This window comes from Phoenix dactylifera, unplaced genomic scaffold, assembly GCF_009389715.1.
Source record: "Phoenix dactylifera cultivar Barhee BC4 unplaced genomic scaffold, palm_55x_up_171113_PBpolish2nd_filt_p 000423F, whole genome shotgun sequence".
NCBI lineage: Eukaryota > Viridiplantae > Streptophyta > Magnoliopsida > Arecales > Arecaceae > Phoenix > Phoenix dactylifera.
Window position 1 is genome coordinate 30,300 of NW_024067860.1, and position 26,081 is coordinate 56,380.

The window sequence follows — 26,081 nt, forward strand, 5'->3', positions numbered from 1 at the left end:
GAATCTAAAATAAACATGCTTGTTCATAAGTATGAACTATTTAAAATGGATTCTAATGAAACTATCACTTGCATATTTACTAGATTTACTGATATCGTCAATGGTCTAAAACGCCTTAGCAAAAGTTATGCTAACAGTGACCTTGTCAGAAAATACTTCGATCTTTGCCAAGGTCATGGAAAGCCAAGGTAACGGCAATCCAAGAAGCCAAGGACTTGAACAAGCTGCCACTTGAGGAGCTTCTTGGATCCCTTATGACGCATGAGCTCACGATGAAACAACACAGCGAAGAAGAATCCACTCATAAGAAAAAGGTAATAGCCCTCAAATCTACTTCTTCTAACAAAGATCTATCTTGCAGTAGCAGCAGCGAAGAAGAAGATAATGAGGGAGACGATGATGAGGCTCTTCTCGTGTGAAAGTTCAGAAAATTCATCAACTGGAAGAAGTCCTTTCATCAGAGGAGAGGTCCCTCAAGTTCCTACTACAAGGATAAAGGTAAGGAAAGAAAAAATGAAGGAATCGGATGCTATGAATGCAAGAAGCTGGAATATTTCAGAGTTGATTGTCCCTTGCTGAAGAAGGCCAGCAAATTTAAGAAAAAGAAAGTCCTCGTCTCCACTTTGACGGACTCCGATTCATCATCATCATCATCGGATGAGGAACAAGAGGAAAAGGCCAACTTTTATTTTATGGCGAATGAAAATGAGGTAACATCTGAAACGAATTTAGATTTTACCTTTGATGAATTGTATGATGCTTTTAATGAACTAATGGATGAATATAAGATAATAAATCTTAAGAATAAAGAACTAAAACTAACTAATCAATCTCGCTCCCATAAATACGATAAATTAATTAAGGATAAGGATTTTACCATTAAAGAAAATTTGGAACTTAAAACAAACAACCAAATGTTAATTCAAAAAACTAATACCTTACTTAAAGATAACGAAAAACTAACCAAGGAAATTTCAGAACTTAAAAACGGTAAACAAACTATAAAAGATAATCTCACAAAAGACTTAAACATACTGAAAATAGAAAAACAAAAGCTAATAAAAGAACTTGAAAAATACAAACCTATTGTTGAAAAGTTTACATATAGCTCTGAAAAATTGGAAATGATACTTAATAATCAACGAGCTGTTGTTAATAGAGCTGATTTAGGGTATAAACCTAAGAATAAGCAAAAGCTCCTTAAAAATTTCTTTGTGAAAGTAGAAAAAAGTAAAACTAAGAATATAACCTGTTTTTACTGTGGAAGAATAGGGCATAAAGCTAATGTGTGTGACCATAGGAAAGGAAAAGCTAAAAGAAAAATTAAAAAGGTTTGGGTTCCAAAAGGAACCAACATTACTAACCATGAAGGATCCAAGAAAACTTGGGTACCTAAAATTGTATGATTTCCTTGTGTAGGAGTGTCTTGCAGCCAAAGTCGACAAAAACTATTGGTACTTGGATAGTGGCTGCTCAAGACACATGACGGGTGACAATAAGCAATTCTTCACCCTAGAGCCTAAAAAGGGAGGTGCTGTGACATTTGGAGACAACAACCAAGGTCACATCGTTGGTATAGGTAAAGTACAAATCACCTCTTTAACCTTTGTTGATAATGTACGATTTGTAGATGGTCTTAAGCATAATTTACTTAGCATAAGTCAATTATGTGATAGAGAGTTTGATGTTCTATTTAAGCCAACTCTTTGCATCATAACCAACTCAAGTGACAATAGCTTAGTATTCAAAGGAATAAGACGTGGTAATGTGTACGTTGTAGATCTTGAAGATCTTGACAAAAATAATCCTTGCTTAGTAGCTAGTGATACTAAGCTTAATGATGCAAGTTAGTTATGGCACCGTAAGTTAGGTCATGCAAGTATGGATACAATCACAAAACTAGTGAAAAGAGATTACGTAATAGGTTTGCCAAAACTAAAATTTGAGAAAAATAAAATTTGTGAAGCTTGTCAATATGGCAAACAATCTAGGAGCTCTTTTAAATCCATAAATTGTGTCACTACTACTAGACCCCTTGAACTACTACACATGGATCTATTTGGACCAACTAGAACCACAAGTCTTGGTGGAAATAAGTATGGCCTTGTCATTGTAGATGATTTTTCTAGATACACATGGGTCATGTTCTTAGCTCATAAAGATGAAGTATTTTCAGTATTTAAGAAATTTCATAAGGAAGTTACTAATTCAAGAAATGCTTCAGTTATAGCTATTAGGAGTGATCATGGAACGGAATTTGAAAATCATCTATTTGATGAATTTTGTAGTAAAAAGGGAATAACTCATAATTTTTCTGCACCTAGGATACCACAACAAAATGAAGTTGTAGAAAGAAAAAATAGAACCCTAGAGAAAATGGCTAGAACCATGATATGTGAAAGTAACCTCCCTAAGTATTTTTGGGGAGAAGCCATTAATACATCATGTCATATATTAAATAGAGTCTTATTGGGACCAATTATAAAGAAAACACCCTATGAACTTTGGAGAGATAGAAAGCCTAAAGTAAACTATTTTCATGTTTTTGGATGTAGGTGTTTCATTCATAATAATGGCAAAGATAACTTAGGTAAATTTGATTCTAAATCAGATGAAGGTATCTTTTTGGAATATTCCACATTAAGTAAAGCTTATAGAGTCTTTAACAAAAGAACCCTTGTTATTGAAGAGTCTATACATGTTGTTTTTGATGATTCTAATGATATCTCTTCTAGCAAGAAAGTAGCTCTTGATGATGATGCAGAAATTCTTGAAGAAAGGATAGATGAGATGACACTACAAGAGGATGAACCAAAGCAAATTGGAGAAGCTTCAACAAGCCAAGAGGTAATTGTTGATCATGGGCTGACTAAGGCTTGGAGGTATGCTCATGATCATCCTAAGAAATTAATTTTAGATGATCCATCTCAACCTGTTAGAACTAGAGCATCTCTTAGGAACTTAAATAATCATCTAGCATTTGTCTCACACTTTGAACCTAAAAACATAGAAGAAGCTGAAAATGATGCAAATTGGATAAATGCGATGCAAGAAGAGCTAAACCAATTTACTAGAAATAAAGTATGGAATCTAGTTGAACGACCCACTGAATGCTCAATAATAGAAACTAAATGGATATATAAAAATAAACTTGATGAAAATGGAATCGTGATTAGGAACAAGGCTAGGCTAGTAGCAAAGGGATATAATCAAGAAGAAGGTATAGACTTTGATGAAACTTTTGCTCCTGTAGCTAGACTTGAAGCAATTAGATTGTTACTAGCATTTACATGCTCTAAAGACTTCAAACTATTTCAAATGGATGTAAAAAGTACCTTTTCGAATGGGTATATTAATGAGGAGGTGTATGTAGAACAACCTCCTGGTTTTGAAAATCATCAATACCGCAATCATGTTTATAAACTAAACAAAGCACTTTATGGTCTGAAATAAGCTCCTAGAGCATGGTATGAAAGACTTAGCAAATTTTTATTAGACCATGAATTCTCTAGAGGGAACGTTGATACAACACTATTTTTAAAGAAGAAAAATAAAGATATGTTAGTAGTTCAGATTTATGTAGATGATATAATTTTTGGTGCACAATCGCCTCTGCGAAGAATTTGCTGACTTAATGCAGAGTGAATTCGAAATGAGCATGATGGGAGAGCTGAACTATTTTCTCGGGCTCCAAATCAAACAATCTAAAGAAGGCATCTTCATCTGTCAAGCAAAATACATCAAGGAGATGCTTAAGAAGTTTGATATGGAAGGAAACAAGTCAATCAGCACACCCATGAGTTCATCATGCAAACTAGACAAAGATGAATCAGGTAAATCAGTAGATCAAAAGATGTATAGAGGTATGATAGGATCTTTATTATATCTCACTGCAAGTAGACCTGATATCATGTTTAGTGTATGCATGTGTGCTAGATATCAATCTAATCCTAAGGAATCACACTTAATTGCTGTTAAGAGAATCTTTAAATATCTAATAGGAACAAAAAATATAGGTTTATGGTACTCTAAAGAATCAAGCATAAACTTAATAGGGTACACTGATTCAGACTTCGCTGGTTGTAAACTTGATAGAAAAAGCACCAGCGGGTCATGTCAATTCTTAGGAGAAAACTTAATCTCTTGGTTTAGCAAGAAACAAAACTCGGTTGCACTATCTACGGCTGAAGCCGAATATGTAGCTGCCGAGAGTTGTTGTGCTCAAATCTTGTGGATTAAACAACAACTTGAAGATTATGGCATTAAACAAGATAAAATTCCTATTAACTGTGATAATACAAGTGCCATTAGTCTAACTAAAAATCCAATTCAATATTCAAGAACTAAACACATTGAGATAAGACATCACTTCATAAGAGATCATGTTCTGAATGGTGATGTGACACTCCAATTTGTTTGTACTGATGATCAACTTGCTGATATCTTCACAAAACCTTTGAGTGAAGATCGATTTTGTATGCTTAGAAGAGGGTTAGGAGTGATTGATCTATTTTAGTGATACTCTCCTCTAAGTCACTGATTTTGATGATTAGTTTATGTTGGACATAGAATCCTCTTATCTATGATCCTCAAACCAGTTCTTAAATTTGAGATAGCTTCATAACTCTCTCCTTTGGCACGGAAATAAAAAGATTTTTGGTTATGTGCCAGAGTTCGAGTCGACTCGAACAGATTTTGGAGTCGGCTCGTGGGGGAGTCGACTCGCGCATATTTGGGAGTCGACTCGAGGTCGAGTCGACTCGCGACTTACCGGAGTCGACTCGAGGTCGGGAATCCGACTCTTAACCCTAAGCGAAATGTTTTTCTCTTCACTTCTATTTTCAGCCGCCACTGTTCAAAAACCCTAGAGCCGTCTCTGACCTCGTCTCCGACCCATTTTAGGTCATCTCTGTCGAGTTTTTTCGCCCATTTTTCCTGTCCTTCCCTGTTTTTAGGTCAAAAATGCCTAGAAAAATCGTAGTCCCAAGCCGGAAGAGACCTCTCTCCGCGAGCGGCGCCGAGCGACGGTCAAAGGCTCGGAACGAACCCGCGAGGCCACCACCTCCGGTTCCTTCCCCGCCTAGGCCGGTTCCCTCGCGTCCGTGCGCCGGGAAGGTTGTCTCTACCAGGAGGCAAGTAAACTTTGACTTCCTCTCTCGGGAAGGGTTTAACTTAGGGCATCACCTTAAGACCCAGGGCTTAGAGTTCTTCTGCTCACTTGACCTCCCTACCTATCCAGGGTTAGTTAGAAAATTCTACGATACTGGCAGTATCCAGGGAACTGTAGTAGGTTTTCCTATTTTCATTTCGGAGGACTTCATTGCTCGAGTCCTCCATCTTTCCAGTGAGGGGATTGTTCCCACACACCCCTCCGATAGGACAGAGGCCCTTACGGTCATCTTAGGGAGTCCACCTGTGTCCCCCATAGAGGAGGTGTTCGCAAATCAGCTTTCGGCTGAAATGCGTCTTCTCCTAAGTATCATTTCTAGGACTCTCTTCCCAAAGACTGGTAGGTTTGACTTCATTTCAGAGATAGACCTAGCCTTGATGTTCTACCTCCTCCAAGACACTCCCATCAACTTTCCTAAACTCATCTACAAATACCTTTGTGAACTCCTAGACAAACCTAGGTTGAGTCTCCCTTACATTTTTAGGGAGTTAGAGGTCCCTATCCCTGAGGGGGAACCCTCTCGCTCACTGCGTTTTACAGATCGCATGGGTGAGGGGACCTTTCATCGGATGGGATTCCACAAGGTTGGGGGAGTCTGGGTTCGGAAATTATCCACATCCACACCATCTGACCCTACCACTCATCACTCTCCTAGCTCTGACCATGACCAGGAGCACTGCACAGATCTTCCCACTTCTGGTCCTACCTATACTGAGCCCTCCACCTCCATTGCCCCACCTTCTCAGCAGCAGCCCCTGGAGGTTAGGATATCTTCTGAGCAGCTCCGAAAGTTGTGGCAGCAGATAGTGAAAGAGCTGAGGGATGACCTGCTGAGGGAGCTCCGAGGTCCTCAGACTGCTCCCTCCACCGAGCTAGTTCCCTCCTTGGCAGCAGTGGCCGAGATGACTGCGCACCTGAGGGAAGAGATACCCAATGTGCGAAGCCTGGTTCAAGCTCAATATTGGAACATGAGTGACGTCAAGGACGACACGAAGAAGATGCGAGACGGCATCCGACAGGAGCTAGGCAGCCAGAGCCAGGGTGCGGAGCGAGTAGCACATGCATTGATCTCCAGGCTGGACACCCTCCAGGAGAGTGTGACCGAGCTTACCAAGGTTCAGTTGAGGGCCACTTCGGAGATCATAGTTCAACTAGGGAACGTTCAAGAGGCGCTCAGCTTGGTCTTGAAACACACGCGACTAGGACCAGGAGCCTCATCCTCAAAGAAACCCTAGTGTAGCTTTGTTTTCTATCTTATGATGTATTTTTTTTTACAATTGTACTCAAATTAGCATCAATACAATGAGTAGACTCTTTCTTACAAAACTGTGCAATACTTTTCTATGTTTTGCGCTTCCTTTTGCTATGATGACAAGAAGGGGGAGAAAATATGATGAATTGAATATAAAGGGAATCACAAAAAAAGAAAATTCTTAAAGCAAAATGTAATTTGTTCTAAGTGGATTCGATACCTCGAGGCTCATTATCTCTCTGTTGGGGCTCCTTAAGGAGTAATCTCCAGAATCTATTAAAAGGATATTCGGAGATTAGTTGAATCATACTCAAGAACAAATTATCTGATTTTCCCTCTGAAAGTAAGAATTTAAGCTAAAAAGATTCAAGACTTTAAAAGAAAATTCAGTACGTCTAAGCAAAACTGAATGCATATGTTGAGGGAGAGAATCTGAAATCTTAAGAAAGCAAATTCATTAAACACATATAGGCCAAACAATTGATTGCATGATATGAAGGCTTATATAATTCCAAATAAAAGGGGGAGCTTTAATTTCAGAATTTACTGATTCATACCTTTCAATTCTGGATAAATTAAAATAACTAGACATTTGAGTTCATTTCAAAATTTTATTCTGAATCATCATTTTAGATGGGTATTGCTCTCTTAAAATACTCAATGTTTTGTCATCATCAAAAAGGAGGAGATTGTGGAGTGATTTGTTGCCCACGGTGACAACCCAAGAGGGGGGGTGAATTGGGTCTTTTAAAAACTTTTCAACTACTTCTAATCTTTTAGAGTTAATTAAGCTAAGTTGTATGGATGCATAGTGGAATTTAAACTTAGCAAGAGTATGATTCTAATCTAATCAACTATTAAGCAGCGGACTCAATAAAAGATTAGTCTAAGTTTGCCCAAATATGCAATTCAATACAATGAGTCTTAATGTTGTTATATTGAATGAGACTTGATTAAGTAAATTGAATATGCTTGCAACTAAAGGATGCACGGAGAAGAGTTAAGCAAGCAATGTATCTAAGTAAGTAAGTGAGTGAGAAAGTTAGATAACAAAGAGCATCACAAACACAACAAAAGTATAGTGGTTCGGTGCATCCCAGCACCTACATCCACTCCCCAAGACCTCTTGAGAATTTCACTATAATCCCTCAGATTACAGCCGGTTGTTTTACAAGCTCACAACCCAACTTGTTGTTTTACGAGATCACAACGAACTCGGTCGGTTTTCACAGGCTCACCGACTAGAACCAACCGATTGTTTTCACGGGCTCACAATCCAACCCAGTTGGTTTTCCCAAAGGCTCACCAACCACAACCTTACAACGATTGTTTTCCGGGTTCACAATCAACCCAGTTGGTTTTCCCAAAGGCTCACCAACCACAACCTTACAACGTTGGTTTTCTCTTTGGCTCACCAACAAACCTTAACCCCTTGATTCAATCCCTTGATTGAATCAAGTTACAAGATATTAGAACAAGAGTTTAAATCAAATACAAGCTTCTCACATAAGCAAATATAGCAAATATAAATAAGTAAAGAAAAGAGAAGAAGCCCTCAAACTAATTTGTAGATGGAGGAACTCGGCTTCTTCTTCACTTGACCCTCTTCTGATTTTGCACGAAGTAGAGGATCTCCGAGGCAGCACACGGATGGAGAGGAAGCTTTGGGATTCACTTGGATGCTCTTCTTCTCTCTATTTTACTTTGAATGGCCCTTTTGTGCTTATGGGAGATTTTCCTTGTAATCTCTTTCAAATCTCTTCCCTAAATATTTTCTCCCACTTCCATACCCTCTTTCCTAGCTCTCCTCTTGATTTTATAGCTTTAGAGGGAGTGGAAACAAAAATCTAGCCGTTAGAGACAAAAATAGAGCCGTTGGAATCAACAAAAAACTAGCCGTTATGCCTCCCAGCGTGCTGGAGTCGACTCGGCTGAAGTAGGAGTCGACTCGGCTGAAACAGAAGTCACTTGTGAATAGTAGTCTGTCGGCACTGTAGCTGGGAGTCGACTCCGCACTGTAGCACTGAAGTTGGAGTCGACTCGAGATCACTGTAGCGCTGAAAATCAACTTTCTGTTTTTTGTTTGTTCTCAGTCGGAGTCGACTCGTAGAGTCCCAGAGTCGACTCGAGCACTGTTTCTTGAAACTCTAGAGTGCTAGAGTCGACTCTAAACTTCCTGGAGTCGACTCGAGGACTATTCTTTTGAATCTTTCTTTGAATTTGCTCCTCCAACTTAAATCCTTTGAACTTGAAACTTGGGCCAATAAATTGTAGCTTTCTTCTAACTTTTCTTGAGAGCTTTTGAGGCCTTCTTGTATTTTTCCAACTTGCTATGTTCCTTGCAAAATAAATTATCTTTCTTCTTGCAACACAAACATTAGTAATTATACTTCAAGATTTTGTGATCATCAAAATTAATCTTTAAATCAATTTTTGGGTCATCAATCTCCCCCTTTTTGATGATGACAAAACTTGGAGTATATGCAATATAAAATATAATGTGTTCTAGAAGTAATGCATAGCTAAGTTGCATGAAGTAGAAAACATATATATTTAAAAACATACTTCATGATAATGCTTTAGATTTATTCAGCTTAACACAATCAACATATTTCAATTTAAGCTGATTTGTATTCAATTCACAACATAAAGCATTATGAGCATATACTTAGATATTTCTCCCCCTTTTTGACAACATCAAAAAGGTTGCAAGATAATGAAACATTAAGCACAAAGATAAGAATACTCAAATATTTCTTTTTCTTTTTGTACTCTGATTTGCATGTCAAATTATTGCAAGAATATGAATCATATAACTCAAGGCAATAATGTTAGAAAAAAATTAATGAGCATAGATCAGAGCCAATTATAGTGAGAACACATCGAATGTGGTTCCAAAGATAGTTTTCAAATCAAGTGTAGGTGGAATCTTTCTCAAGTTAATTCAAAAAGTACCAAGAATGATATTCAAAGAAAGCACGAATGAAAATCTCACCATTCTTTAATAATAAATATGAAAGCTTGTTCATTTAAGATCTTTTGCCCAATATATTAAGTATTTTAGCAACATGAGAGCAATTTAACTAATTTTCAGAGTATAAGAGCAATATATTAAGTATGATTGTAAAGGTTTTTTTTTTTTTTAATGGTGTAAAAATATTGTGGAATAAATACTAAAACATGAATTCATGCAATTTATGATATATCTTAGAGTATACATAAAAATGAAAGCTTTGAAGGTTCTTTTAAAGCTCTTTTAAAGACTTTATTCCTTTAAAAAGAAGCACATTTTGGTACATATAATAATGAATTGGCACTAAATTGAAGTTCTAAAGAATAAGCCAATAAGAACTCATTAGTGAATTCCAAAAATAGGTTTTCTAAGAGATACTCAAGAAAATTCAACACATTATTCTTCCTCTATTTCATTAAACTAGAGGCTCTTAAGATCAACTGTTTGAATTGTAATTTGGTTCATGATTGATGCATAAGATATACTAACCAAATAACAAGCCTCAAGGTGTATCATAAAGATTTTCAAATTTAAATTTCAAATGATACATATTGGAGAGTATTAGGATCACATCTCATTTAGTATTCTTTCTCTCTCCTTTAGTTATAGATTTATGCGATTAAGTTCCATAAGATCTCTCCTTCTGAAATTTTCTTTCTCCCCCTCAATTGATCATTCCATTTAAGAGTTTAGAATTTGAAAATAATGTTCAATAAAATTGTCAATCTCAAAAAAATATTTTCTATAAGTTTCAGCTTATTTTCATAAGACTCAAGGTTTGAGATAAGACAACCTTTATAGAACTCATCTCAAGGTATAAACTTATTATATAATTAAAGCAAGTCTTGCAATATAAGGAGGTTCATCAAAATCAATCCATAAAAATTAAGGTATGCATCAAATTAAAGTAACTTTAGGATAAGATACTGAATATCTAAAGCTCCCCCTCAAAAGATGCATTCCTCTTTAATCATTCTTTTCTTTTGTTGAATTTCAGATTTTAATGACAAGCGTGAATAAAACTGAAATTCTATGATATCGAGAATGTAGAGTAATCTAGAACTATTCAAAATTTATAGCAATCACTCTTTTTAATCTTTCAAGAATAAGTTATGCTTCCTCTTAATCTTTGAGAAAATGTACTGAAATATTAATCAGAAAATGATTCATTTGAAGCTCAAATTCTTTCAAAAGCACTTATATTTTCTTTCTTTTAAGAGTCATTTGAGTGAGCTGAAATATTTCTAGACTTAAGATCATTCACTCTTTTAAGAATATATATATATATAGTTATAGATCTCAATTTCTTAATCATAGTTTTTCAGCAATGTATACATGAAGCCCAATAAATTTTTAATATCAAAATGAAATCATATAGTTAAAAAATATTTGTTTGCAATCAAGATCATTGAAAGACACATCATTTAGACCAATATTAGTACATTTTAACGATAAAAAAAGATATGTTTTGGATGCGTATCGAGACAATCAACCAAGGCGTTAAAATTAATTCTGTTTTTCTTGTATTAAAGTTTTCATTTAGAAATCATATTGAGTTATTCTTCAAAATGACACGATCATTGAAGCATATAACTAAGGTTATAATGATGTAACGATATAAGCATTTTTAAGTTAAGTTTAAGCTTTTATATAAAATCAGATTCTGAATTTCATAAAGATTTTCAATAGAGGCTTTCAAAGTCATAATTTGAGATATGTATCTTCCACATTGTAGCTCATCTTAAATCATTACGATTGAAAACACATATTTCAAACATATAAGAGCATATTCAGAATATTTGCATTTAAGTTGAGTTTTGGTATGAATTAGAATATTATATACCAAAGTTAAGCAAGTTGAAGGATAAAACAAACTCAATTCATTTTGCCTAAATAGAGATATCCTTCTCTTCTCCTTTTTACAAATTTATTCACCTTTCAGATTTTAACAATGATTGTGAAGTATTTCTTTTCAATAATACCAAACAAAAATTTATGTAGTATTTTAAACATTCAATCAAATTGTCCAAGCATGGAGCATTACAAAATATTGAGAGCCCATAATTCAAGACATCATGCCACATGCAAAATATATTATGTGTTAAGTCATGTATTAAAATAACAAGCATGTCAATGATCAAAATCAATTCTTTTCAAATAAAACTCCCCCTATTTAAATATACTCTTGCATTGATTTCATCCCTAAATTGTGTTTTCAAGTGATTAAAAAAATTTGACTTGATTCTTCTTATATACTTTCATTAACTTTGTCTTTCATGTTTACTTTTTTATGCTCTATACTCTATTTGCTCCCTATCCGGTGGAGTTGGGAAGGGGCACGAGGTACTACCACTAGCCTCCCTCTTGTGCCGTCCCTAATATGCCCTACACCGAATAGTTGGGTCAAATAGTGCCGGGTACTACCACTAGCCTCTCCATTGGCACCATCTCTATGATGAGCAATATAGAAATGTTAAAATGTTTACTTCAAACTCTCCCTGTTTAAGTGTAATTAATTACAGATTTTATCCCTTCCAAAAGAATGCTCACACAAGTCTCACAAATGTGCCGAATATATTATGCTTGTTTTGCTTTTTCTTAAGATTGGAGTATTTGCCTTTACTTAGATTTTACTTCTCTTGAATAATATCCATTTTCTTTTCTTTATCTCTCTCTCTTTTTGTTATTCTCAAGTAATTTACATGAAAGAGCAGAATAAAGAAATAATCTTATGTATCATATAAATGTATATCATGCAAACAACATATTCATTGTGCTCAAGGATTCATAACTTCTCACAAGTTATTTTAAATCAAAATTTTAAGCATTTACTTGTATATTTCATGGTTATGATATAGGCAAAGAATTATTTTAGTTTGAGCAAACCATGAAACAATTTCTAAAAGCATAAGTCAATTAATGCATATATAGACATGATATCTAGAAATTAATATTTAAAGATTTTAATCATGCCACAATAAGATTTAAGTTATTGACTTTGCTTAGCTAATTTATGAGAGAGGTATCTAAAATTACCGATTCATTCTGCATTCTTCAAGTCAAATACCTACTAGATTTCTTATGTATGAACTTTTGGCTGAAGAAAGTCCTCTTTCTTGTTTGCATGTGAATGTTTATTGTATCTTACATGGAGATATCCTTCAAGTTGAGATCTCTCATTTTCTTGCTCAAGGATCCTGCATTATTAACAAACTCCTTTTCTTTTTTGAAAGAAAGTCTTTAGTTTCTTTAAGATACAAACCATTCATCCAACATATTTCTAACTAGATGACTCAATATAAGATATGACAATAGTTGAATATTGAGTCACTTTACTCAAGAGATTGCCTAAATATAAGCAAGCACATATCACTTGAACTAAAGAGATAGTTTCATTAACCAAGATAGTTCAAGGACAAGCATGTGAGGCAATAGGAAGATTTATCAAGGTCAAATCAATTTCTTATTTTCAAAATCGATTTAGTTTAGATTTTATTTACTTAAGATAATTATCAATAAGACACGCTAGCTAAGTTTTAATCAACTTATCTTAAACAGTTGTTTCTATCAAAATTCAGATTATGATTTATTTGTTATCAATAAAATATGATTCATTAAAGTTAGATTGAAGTCTTGCACAAGGTCACATAATGAGAATACAATCTGGTCTACTAGCTGTATGATAAAATAATTATTCTATCATGCTTCAATACAGCTTTAAAACAATAGATCTACTTTGCTCATCCTTTTCAAATTCTACAAGATGGGGTCATAGACATACCTTCTTCATGCCAATCTTCTATAAGAGTTTTCTTGTGGACTAACTTTGGTCAATGAAGATCCCCTTTCTTGTTTGTCTTAATTTAGAGTTTGAGAGAAGATGTTAATTCATTCATCATACATATTTCAAACTCACCTTACATGAGCTTAGTAAAATCTTCATATAACTCTTCATTAGTAGAACCAAAAAATGAAGTCATCAATGCATGCCTTGAGCAAATAAGATATCACAAATTCTTCTTTTTGATGCATAGATTTATCACTATTACTTTCTATCAAAAAGGTTACTTAAGCTTTTATATATCATGCTTTTGATGCTTGTTTCAAATCATATATTGCTTTATCATATTTGTAATGAGTGTTTTCAAATATGGTAGTTATTTAACATATATCTTCTTTAATAAAGTAAGCACATAGGAGTCCATTCTACACACTCATTTGATGGACTATAAAGCTCATAAAGCAAGCAAATGATGATGGTGATCTTTACTTCTAATCATGCAAAAATTTCATCAAGATCTATTTCATCTTTTCTTGATTTAGTCTTTTAGTAGTCATCAATTTTTCTTCATTAAGTGCATTTCTGAAAAACTCAATTTGGTTCTAATTATTAACATATTTTTAGATTGTTATATGTAAAAGATTAACCATATACATATATAATTTGATCTTAGTATCTTGATAATAAATCATTAGTCTCATAAAGAATAAAATGACTTGATATTTCTGCAACTAAAATCTTTTCATTGAATATTCTATATGCATTGCTTGATGAATGATATCCAAGGATAGACATATCTCTATCAGATTTGGCATTATTTTCATAATAACATGTACGACTGAAAAATATGAAAGATATGCAATGGTTCATTTTCCATTTTTCAGAAGATCAAAAGGAGTTTTCATCAAAAATAGAACTAATAGAAATCATATGTATGACAAGCAGTGATGATAGCTTTTAAAAATCATTTGAGTAGATGACTATCATACACAATTTCTTCAAGAATTCTATTAACCCTATTTTACTTAAGGTGTCCTTGGTGCTGAAATAATTAATTTCTGTATAAACTTTATCAGGATTTTGGTTTTCAACACTGTGCCATTATACTCTTTATCTTCACAGTTTGGAAACCTTTATCATTTGAAACACTTTTACAAGATTTAGCAAATACAGAAAATATTTCAATTTTATTTGCCAAGAACAAATCCAATGTAAGCTTTTGAAAACTTAGTGATGGAAACAACATCTTTAGATTTAGAAATTGATTTTTGTTTGTTTTCTTAGTTAGCATGCATAGCAAACTTTGACCTTTCAGAAGATAATCTAAGTAAGCCAATGGCAAGGTCTTTTGAGATTAAGTACATACTAGCATGAGTTGATTTTATATGCCAAAGATGGTTTCTTTAATCTTGGTATTCATAGTGCATATATTCAAAAGCACACCAAGTACACATTATCATATCTATGATCAATAAACAATAATGCCATGGATAAAAACTCTCAATCAAGCATATAGAGAATTCATAGAGTTATTCTTAATAAATTGATTAATCATTTAGCAACTTATCCAATAGTGAGTAAAGTATACTATAAAATGAAGTGATTTGATTATATTTCCAAAAGTATTTTCTATATCACAAAATTGATCAATACATGCAATTCATATTTTAATCAAATACTAAAGCAAAAATAATGATGAGATGCAAGGATTACTGATTTCATTATTATTATTATTATTATTATTTAAAATTACTTTTCATAAGTATGTTTTAAGTTTCATTTTTTTTTGACGTGTGTCTAGAACACCCATTTGTATGAATCTATTTGTTCCATGGGTATCTTGGCACATCTATGTCTACATCCTCATATTTTCATTTTGGGTACCCAAGCTTGCTTGGGTCCTTGAGAGTTAGGACATATGGTTCCTTTTGGAATCCAGATTTGTTTAATTGTAATAACTTTACCGCTTGATTTAATTATGTTAGAACGATAGGTAAAGTTGTTATGCCCATTCTTTTTATGTTTGAAATAAGTTATCTTATTTAATGGTTTGCTTGGTGAATTGATAATCTTTTTCTCTAGAGATTTATTATTAAGTAAAGGAGTCAAGCTAAATTTTGATTTATCATAAGCAACATATTGACTTTCAAACATTATTTTTAATCTTTCTGAACTTACAGTGAATTTGTTAATAAAAGATTTTAATTGGTTAATTTCTTTATTTAAGTTTTGATTTTCTTTAATTAAATTCTGATTTTTCTGAATCAATTGTTCTGAATTTAACCTTAAGCTTTCATTTTCAGAATTTAGTTTGTCATATATTTCAGCAATAGAATTTTTTTCTTTTGAGATTTCGAGATTTAGCTTTTTAAGATTTTTATTTTTGAGAGCTAATCTTCTACATTCACTATACAAATCATGAAAAGCATTTAATAGTTCATCATAAGAATATTCTTCATGAAATTCATTAGATTCAGATTCTACTTTATCTTCTAGTGCCATAAAACATAAGTTAGTTACCTTTTGTAGTTCATTGTTGCTTCTAGCTTTTAATTTCTTGCTTGACTCTTCCTTGGTCAAAACTTTCTTCCTTTTTATCTCTTTCTTTCTTTCTTCTTGCTTCCTCTTCTTCTTTGTCTTTAGGAAGCTTTTGAATTTTTTTGTTGTTCTTTCTTCCTCGAGTCGACTCGGGTTTACTTGGAGTCGACTCGACTGACTTGAGAGTCGACTCGAGATCTTCGGGAGACGTCTCGTTCTCAGAGGCCTAAAAGATGATTCTCTGTCTTTTGAACTGTTCTGCCTCGGAGTCGACTCGGGCCTTGTCGGAGTCGACTCGGCTAACTTGGGAGTCGACTCGGAACTACTTGGAGTCGACTCGTTCACAGGGTCTTCAAGACTGTGTCTCTGCCTTTCAGACTGTTCTTCTCTAGGAGTCAACTCGGACAAACTGGGAGTCGACTCGGCTACTGTGGAGGATTCTGCAATCTCATTGTTAGTACGCAATTGAAGCACATGTGAGCTAATCTGAGATTTATCATAAATATTTTCTAAAGTATCCCAGATCTCCTTAGCAGATAAGCATGCAGAAATTTCATTAAAGTTCGTTTCATGAATAGCACAATATAATATGTTCATAGCATTAGCATTCAATTGTGCTAAGTCCTTTTCATTAATAGTTTGAGAGAGTGTGTGAAGGTCATTTATTATGATTTTTCATAAATAATAGTTTTGTGATTGAATAAAAATGCGCATGCGTGCTTTCCAATATGTGTAGTTTATGCCATTAAACAGTGGAGGCCTATCAATTAACTGTCCCTCTCCTAGAAAACTATCTATTTGAGTTGTCATGATCTTTGGCTCTTGATCGTGAGATCAATAATTAATCTTGAGCACCTGCTCTGATACCACTTGTTGCCTAAGGTGACAACCCAAGAGGGGGGGTGAATTGGGTCTTTTAAAAACTTTTCAACTACTTCTAATCTTTTAGAGTTAATTAAGCTAAGTTGTATGGATGTATAGTGGAATTTAAACTTAGCAAGAGTATGATTCTAATCTAATCAACTATTAAGCAGCGGACTCAATAAAAGATTAGTCTAAGTTTGCCCAAGTATGCAATTCAATACAATGAGTCTTAATGTTGTTATATTGAATGAGACTTGATTAAGTAAATTGAATATGCTTGCAACTAAAGGATGCACGGAGAAGAGTTAAGCAAGCAATGTATCTAAGTAAGTAAGTGAGTGAAAAAGTTAGATAACAAAGAGCATCACAAACACAACAAAAGTATAGTGGTTCGGTGCATCCCAGCACCTACATCCACTCCCCAAGACCTCTTGGGAATTTCACTATAATCCCTCAGATTACAGCCGGTTGTTTTACAAGCTCACAACCCAACTTGTTGTTTTACGAGATCACAACGAACTCGGTCGGTTTTCACAGGCTCACCGACTAGAACCAACCGATTGTTTTCACGGGCTCACAATCCAACCCAGTTGGTTTTCCCAAAGGCTCACCAACCACAACCTTACAACGATTGTTTTTCGGGTTCACAATCAACCCAGTTGGTTTTCCCAAAGGCTCACCAACCACAACCTTACAACGTTGGTTTTCCCTTTGGCTCACCAACAAACCTTAACCCCTTGATTCAATCCCTTGATTGAATCAAGTTACAAGATATTAGAACAAGAGTTTAAATCAAATACAAGCTTCTCACATAAGCAAATATAGCAAATATAAATAAGTAAAGAAAAGAGAAGAAGCCCTCAAACTAATTTGTAGATGGAGGAACTCGGCTTCTTCTTCACTTGACCCTCTTCTGATTGTGCACGAAGTAGAGGATCTCCGAGGCAGCACACGGATGGAGAGGAAGCTTTGGGATTCACTTGGATGCTCTTCTTCTCTCTATTTTACTTTGAATGGCCCTTTTGTGCTTATGGGAGATTTCCTTTGTAATCTCTTTCAAATCTCTTCCCTAAATGTTTTCTCCCACTTCCATACCCTCTTTCCTAGCTCTCCTCTTGATTTTATAGCTTTAGAGGGAGTGGAAACAAAAATCTAGCCGTTAGAGACAAAAATAGAGCCGTTGGAATCAACAAAAAACTAGCCGTTATGCCTCCCAGCGTGCTGGAGTCGACTCGGCTAAAGTAGGAGTCGACTCGGCTGAAACAGAAGTCACTTGTGAATAGTAGTCTGTCGGCACTGTAGCTGGGAGTCGACTCCGCACTGTAGCACTGAAGTTGGAGTCGACTCGAGATCACTGTAGCGCTGAAAATCAACTTTCTGTTTTTTGTTTGTTCTCAGTCGGAGTCGACTCGTAGAGTCCCGGAGTCGACTCGAGCACTGTTTCTTAAAACTCTAGAGTGCCAGAGTCGACTCTAAACTTCCCGGAGTCGACTCGAGGACTATTCTTTTGAATCTTTCTTTGAATTTGCTCCTCCAACTTAAATCCTTTGAACTTGAAACTTGGGCCAATAAATTGTAGCTTTCTTCTAACTTTTCTTGAGAGCTTTTGAGGCCTTCTTGTATTTTTCCAACTTGCTATGTTCCTTGCAAAATAAATTATCTTTCTTCTTGCAACACAAACATTAATAATTATACTTCAAGGTTTTGTGATCATCAAAATTAATCTTTAAATCAATTTTTGGGTCATCATGATTGATAATACCCCAATTTGATTCTGATGAGACCAAAGCATATGAGTTATTTTATGTTATACTAATGAATTCAATCCAGTATATCAGGCAAAATTTATAAGAATCCTCTTTTGAGTGCATGTGGAAATCAGCTTAAGTCAAAGGCTGAAACTCGAGTCGACTCCGGAGGATTTCGAGTCGACTCCAAGTGTTTCAGACATTCTGGCACAGGCTCGAGTCGACTCCGGCACACTGCGAGTCGACTCCGACTGAGAACAGACAGCAGGACAGAAAGATGAATCTCAGACCCTGTCACCGAGTTGACTCCTGAAGAATTCAAGTCGACTCCGATGATTGCCGAGTCGACCTCCGATAGTTCCGAGTCGACTCCAAGGACTAACCGACAGAGAGACAGAGAAGTGGTTTCTGGATCCTGTTACCGAGTCAACTCCAGAAGAGTCAAGTCGACTCCAACGGTTGGCGAGTCGACTCCTAAACAAGCAAGAGCCGACTCTCAGAGGAATGCAAGACTAAAAGACAGTGAACCAACTTCGGGCTCTGAGAGTCGAGTCGACTCCAAGACGATCCGAGTCGACTCCGAGGCAGTTCAACTCCAAAGATAGAAGACCAGTTTTTTGGTCTCTGAGAGCCGAGTCGACTCCAAGAGAATCCGAGTCGACTTGAGGGAGTAAACCTGGAAGAACTTTGGAATCCTGAGAACGAGTCGTCTCCAAAGGGCCGAGTCATCTCCGGATACTGGCGAGTCGACTCCAAGTTTGGCCGAGTCGACTCTAAGTTTGGCCGAGTTGACTCCAGAACGGGACAGCACTTCAATTAAAATCCTGAACGGTGGGTGAGTCGTCTCCAGTAAAGCATGAGTTGACTCCCGCAACAGCCGAGTCGACTCCAGATCGAGCGAGTCGACTTCGATCCCAACAGACACTTTGTCAGGAGTTGCAGATTGTGCAGAACGGCTCTAAAGTTGTGTCTAACGGCTAGTTTTCAAAGGGGACTGTTTAAATAGCCAGAGTAAACAGTAATAGACAACAAAAGAGAGATTCCATTCAAAGCAAAAGTGATTTCCACCTACCAAAGCCTCTCAAGAGTAAATACAAGAGAAAGAAGGAAGAAGTGCATTCAACTCCATCCTACGAACTCTTTCCTCGCATTCAAGGCTCCCCATCTAACAGCAAATCTTCAGCACACTCCAAGAGAAGTCTCAGAGTTCGAGAAGCCCCTTCTTCTCTTTCCAAAAACTGTTTGAGGGCTTCTAACTCTATTCGATTCATATTTGTCATATTTTCTTTTTAAGAAGCTATCCTTGTACTCTTTCCAAACTATTTCTCTTACTTGATTCAATCAGGGGATTGAATCAAGGGTGTTAAGGTTAGTTGGTGAGCCGAGGGTAAAACCAACGGTGTAAGGGTTCGATTGTGATCCTGGAAAAACAATCGGGTGGTTTTAGTTGGTGAGCCTGGGAAAACCGACCGAGTTCGTTGTGATCTCGTAAAACAACAAGTTGGGTTGTGAACTTGTAAAACAACCGGCTGTAATCCAAGGGATTATAGTGAACTCCCAAGTGAAGCTTGGGGAGTGGACGTAAGAGCAAGGGTTAGCTCCGAACCACTATAAAATTTCTTGTGTTTGTGATTGGTTCATTGTCTCTTCCATCCCCTTCATTCACTGCATATAGTAAACTAATTAATCCACTTGCAATAAGGTTTAATTAGTTACTCATTAAGTTTTTATCTGCAATAATTACTTAAAACCCAATTCATCCCCCCTCTTGGGTTGTCACCTTGGGCAACAAATGTGACATTTACATAATATGTAAATCGAATGACATATGGTATGGGATAGATGGTTACATTAGATGTAAATCCCAAGAGACCTAAAACCTCTCTAAATCAATCGAGAGTGAACGATACATTGAGCTAGCCATATTTGATTTATTGATCTAATTGATGTCTAGAAAAGCTCAAAAGTGGTTACTTAATTAGGACCTTACTCTCTGAGTAAGGAGAGCCTCCCACCTGCTTACCTGACCAATTGATCGATTACCTTCTATGGAAAGCTCAAAGTTTGAATCACTAAGATCTGATTATCCAATATTAAGTCGATTGGTCTTCCATCGTAGTAGAGTTGCTAAGATATTTTCGGCGTTGATTAGTCTCGGCTGGATACAGCAGGCTGTTAGATATATGCCCTAGAAGCCAATAAGGCTGACACATTATTAATTCCGGGACATAATTTTGTACTTGACTATTTATTATTGAATAAATAAAAGGCATCTTTTCATTCATATTGTTTATATGTCTATGAATCGATTTAGAAATTAATCACCAATGATACATAGCTCAAATTCTCAACTCTTGAGAATATGCATCATCATCTTATTAATTCCTTGGACGATTCATAGACACATAAACAATATGAATGAAAAGGATGCCTTTTATTTATTTAATAATAAATAGTCAAGTACAAAATTATGTTCCAGAATTAATAATGTGTCAGCCTTATTGGCTTCTAGGGCATATATCTAACAATATTCCACTTGCACTAAAGCCAATCAGTCATATATCTAAGCCCCATCTTCTCAAGGTGGGCTTCAGTCTTCTGCTGACTTAGCTGCTTAGTGAACGGGTCCGCCACGTTATCCGCGGAGTCTACTCTCTACACCTCAACATATTTCTTCTCAACGTATTCGCGTATGAGGTGATAGCGCCACTCTATGTGCTTCGACTTCTGATGAGACCTTGGTTCCTTAGCAAGAGCTATGGCACCATTATTATCGCAGTAGAGTGTTATGGCATCTGATATCATCATATCCAATTATACAATAAATTTCTTGTACCAGAAACCTTGCTTAGCAACTTCAGATGCGGCGATGTATTCAGCTTCCATAGTAGAGTCAGCAATGATCGGTTGTTTAGAACTCTTCCAATTCACCGTACCACCATTGCACAAGAACACATATCCGGATGTAGTCTTTCTATCATCGACATCTGTCATGAAGTCTGAATCCGTGTATCCTTCTACCTTTAATTCTAATGCTCCTCCAAAAACCAAGAACAAATCTTTAGTTCTTCTTAAGTTTTAAGAATGTTCTTCACAACAGTCCAGTGCTCCTCGCCTGGATTTGACTGATATCTGCTAGTGACACTCACTGCAAGTGCTATATCAGGTCATGTACACAGCATGACATACATGAGGCTTCCTATTGCTGAAACATATGGTATCTTGCTCATGCGTTGAATCTCCTCAGGTGTGTTGGGGCACATCTTCTTTGAGAGATGAATTCCATGCCTAAGGGGTAAGAGACCCCTCTTGGAGTTTTCCATGCTGAACCTCTTCAGCACCTCCTCTATGTACATCTTCTGTAATAGGCCAAGCATCCTTTTAGATCTATCTCTATAGACCTTAATCCCCAAAATATAGGATGCTTCTGCAAGATCTTTCATATAGAACTCTTTTCACAACCAGACCTTGACCGAGGTTAGCATGGGAATATCATTCCCAATTAGAAGAATGTCATCTACGTACAGTACGAGAAAGACGATAGCACTCCCACTAACCTTTTTATAAATATACGGTTCCTCTTCGTTTTTGATGAAATCAAACTTTTTGATTGCATCATTAAAACGTGTGTTCCAACTCCGAGATGCTTGCTTTAGTCCATAAATGGACCTTTTCAGCTTGCAGACCTTGTGATCTTCATCATTGGAAGTGAATCCCAAAGGTTGTTCCATATAGATATCTTCATCAAGATATCCATTCAGAAAAGCAGTTTTCACATCCATCTGTCAAATTTCATAATCATGAAATGCTGCAATGGCAAGCAGTGTGCGGATGGATTTCAGCATGGCTACAGGTGAAAAGGTCTCCTGATAGTCAATGCCTTCGTGCTGACTATATCCTTTCGCCACAAGCCTTGCCTTATAGGTCTCTACCTTTCCATCTGAACCTATTTTTCTTTTGTAGATCCATTTACATCCAATAGGTACAATACCTTCTGGTGAATCTACTAAGGTCCAGACTTGGTTGGAATGCATGGAGTCTAACTCTGACTTCATGGCTTCCAGCCATTTCTTGGAATCGATATCTGATATCGCCTCATCGTAGGTTTTGGGATTTTGTATTTGTTCCTATCTCCCATGAGAAATATTTTCTCAGTATCCTCTTCAAGCATACCTAAGTATCTATCAGGAGGATGGGAGACCCTACTTGATCTACGAGGTGGAGGGGGGAAACATGTATTAGCTCTGTATGAATGGGTTCTATAGGATCCATGACTCGTCGCTTTTTAGAGACTTTCTCTTCAAGCTCAATTTTCCTCCCACTGCCTCTATCAAGGATAAACTGTTTTTCCAAAAAGATGGCATGTCGGCTCACAAATACATTATGATCCTCTGAGATGTAAAAATTATACCCTAAGGATTCTTTAGGATATCCAATAAAACGAGCATTTATGGTCCTAGCCTCTAACTTGTCTGCCTGTAGTCGCTTGACATGGGTCGGACATCCCCAATCTTGAGATAACCAAGACTTGGTTTTTTACCATACCATATCTCATACGGTATGGTAGGAACGGATTTAGAGGGAACTCTATTCAATAAATAAATCGCTGTGAGTAAGGCATCTCCCCAGAGAAACATAGGTAAATCAGTGAAGCTCATCATGGACCTGACCATATCCAATAGTGTCCGATTCCTCCTCTCTGATACCCCATTGAGTTGAGGTGTACCAGGAGGTGTCCATTGTAAGACTATGCCATTTTTCTTGAGATAGTCCCGAAATTCTCCACTAAGGTATTCTCCTCCTCGATCTGATCGAAGAGCCTTAAGAGGTTTTCCAGTTTATTTTTCTACTTCATTTTTGAATTCTTTGAACTTTTCAAAAGATTCAGACTTGTGTCTCATAAGATACACATACCCATATCGTGAATAATCATCGGTAAAGGTAATGAAGTATGAATAACGTTTCCTAGCTAGTACATTGAATGGGCCACACACATCTGTGTGTACTAGGGTAAGTATTTCAGTGGTCCTCTCCCCATATCCTATAAAGGGTAATCTAGCCATTTTTCCTTGAAGACAGGACTCGCAAACTGGATATGACTCGGAAGTCAATGAGCCGATAAGCCCATGTTTCTCCATTTTGTTCATTCTGCCTTCTCCAATATGGCCAAGCCTGAGGTGCCACAAATACTTTTGGTTTATCTCATCCCTGGATCTCTTGGATCCTATGGCATTCACTTCTTGCTCAGAAACATTCACAAACTCATCTATATGTAAATGATAGAGACTGTCAATCATAAAACCACGTGCGACTATTTTATTTCTGAAATAAATAGAACAGCAGTCTTTGTCAAAAGTAAAAATATGACCATATTGTGCTAGACACGAAATAGAAATCAAATTTCTGCTAGCAGCAGGTACATAATAACAGTCTCTAAGTAATAAACTAAAACCAGACGGTAGTCGCAGAGGATAGGTGCCCACAGCTACAACAGCAACTTTTGCTCCATTGCCAACCCAAAGGGTTACCGCACCTTCCGCCAGCCTCCTACTTTTCTTTAGACCCTGCATGGTAGTGCACAAATGAGCACTAGAACCAGAATCTATAATCCAACTAGAAGTAGAAGAAACCGTTAGATTAGTTTCAATTACGAGTAAGTCTATACCTTCTGAAGGTGTGTCTCCCTTCTTGTTTTTCAAGCTCTCAAGATATGAAGGACAGTTTCTTTTCCAGTGGCCATCGATATTGCAGTGGAAATATTTTCCTTTGTCATTAGCCTTTTTCTTTTGAACTTCCTTCTTTGGCTTCTTGTCTTTCTTCTGCTTCTTTGCAGGCTTCTTTTTCTTCCAAGTAGACTTTCTCTTAGAACCAGAAGTCAACTCAACAGCAAGAACATTGCCCCTTGAACCTTTCAGGGCTCCCTCAGCAGTTACCAACATGTTTAACAGTTCAGTCTTAGTACATTCAATCTTATTCATGTGGTAGTTTATTATAAACTGTCCAAATGAATCAGGAAGGAATTGAAGGATCAGATCTACTTGCAATTCCTTGTGCATGTTCATACCAAGCTTCTCAAGCTCTTCTAGGTCCTTGATCATAGTCAGGCCGTGATCATGGACAGACTGCCCTTCGCATATCTTTGCTTTGAAGAGCCTCTTGGACACTTCAAAATGAGCTGTGCGACTCTACTCACCGTACAACTCTTGCAGGTGTGCCAGTATGTCCCTAGCAGTCTTCATATTCTCATGCTGGCATTGGAGTTCATTGGACATGGATGCCATGATGTAGCACCTGACTCTAACGTCATCATCCGTCCACTTTTGATGCGTCTCACGCTGATCATCAGTAGGACGTGCTGGTAGTCTGGGGATATCTATTTCGAGTATGTAGCCTAATTTCTCACAGTTTAAAATAATTTTGAGGTTTCTAAGCCAGTCCTTGTAATTGGTTCCAGTCAATCGGTTGGTCTCAAGAATACGGGTCAAAGGATTTGAAGCTGACATTGTGATCTGCAGAGAGTAAAGATTCTAGTTAGACTTTGTACTTGATCTAAATTTGTTCTAAGGTCTTTTAGAACAAATATTCCTCCCACTATTTTTTCGAATCCCTTACACTCCCCAGGTAGGAAAACGGAAAACCTTCGCGACAAGGGTTTCTAGTGGGTACTGCGGTCCCACCGATTTACATGGCACCTCACCTAACAGTTATTGGTGACACATAAATAGATGAGTGTACAACACTTGTACAATACTTCTCAAGCTTGTTGCAGTGCTACTTGGTCTCTAAGCCATGAAGACCTCACCTAACAGTTATTGGTCCCATTTCTTAGTTAAGTCAGACCCACCGTATAACCATAGAAATAAAGTTGTCATTGGATCCTCACCTAACAGTTATTGGTGCCTAACCCCACCTTTACCCTACAACATCTAATATCTATAGAGAGGTCCAGCCCCCCGATGCAACTTGCCCACTGTGTCCAGCTGAGACAAATCAACATCAGAAAGACCTTAGCAGCTCTACTACAGTGGAAGACCTATTGACTTAATATTGGTTAATCAGATCTTAGTGTTTGCAACTTGAGCTCTTCGTAAGAGATAATCGAACAATTGGCCAGGTAAGGAGGTGGGAGGCTCTCCTTACTCAGAGAGTAAGGTCCTAATTAAGTAACCACCTTTCATGCTTTCCTAGACACCAATTAGATCAATTAATCTAATATGACTCGCTCATATTGGTTCACTCTTGACTTGATTGAGGAGGTTTTAGTTTAGGTCTCATTGGGTTTGCTACATCACATGTAAACCTATCTACCCCGCTCTCATTCACATCACATGCAAACGGCACATCGCAGGCAGTTATAATCGCAGCAATAAATAAAGCTAAACTTTAAATAGGTGATGATCATGGATTCTAATTAGGTCATATTACAAGCACATGCACGTCAATCGATCAATTGGTCTTCAACTCTTGAATTGGTTCCAAGTCTCCTTGATTCGATCCTTGATCAACTCTTGATCCAATCGCCATCAACCGCTCAGATCGCCGTTCATCTCATGCACTATCTTCGACTTGATCGTTGACGCACATCACATCACAGAAATACAACCAGATATAAAATAAAAATAATAATAAATTACATCCCCTTTTAGGAGGCACGCAGGCCTCTCAAAACATCAAATATGATGCATGCAAGCATCTGAAAAATTACATGACATTAC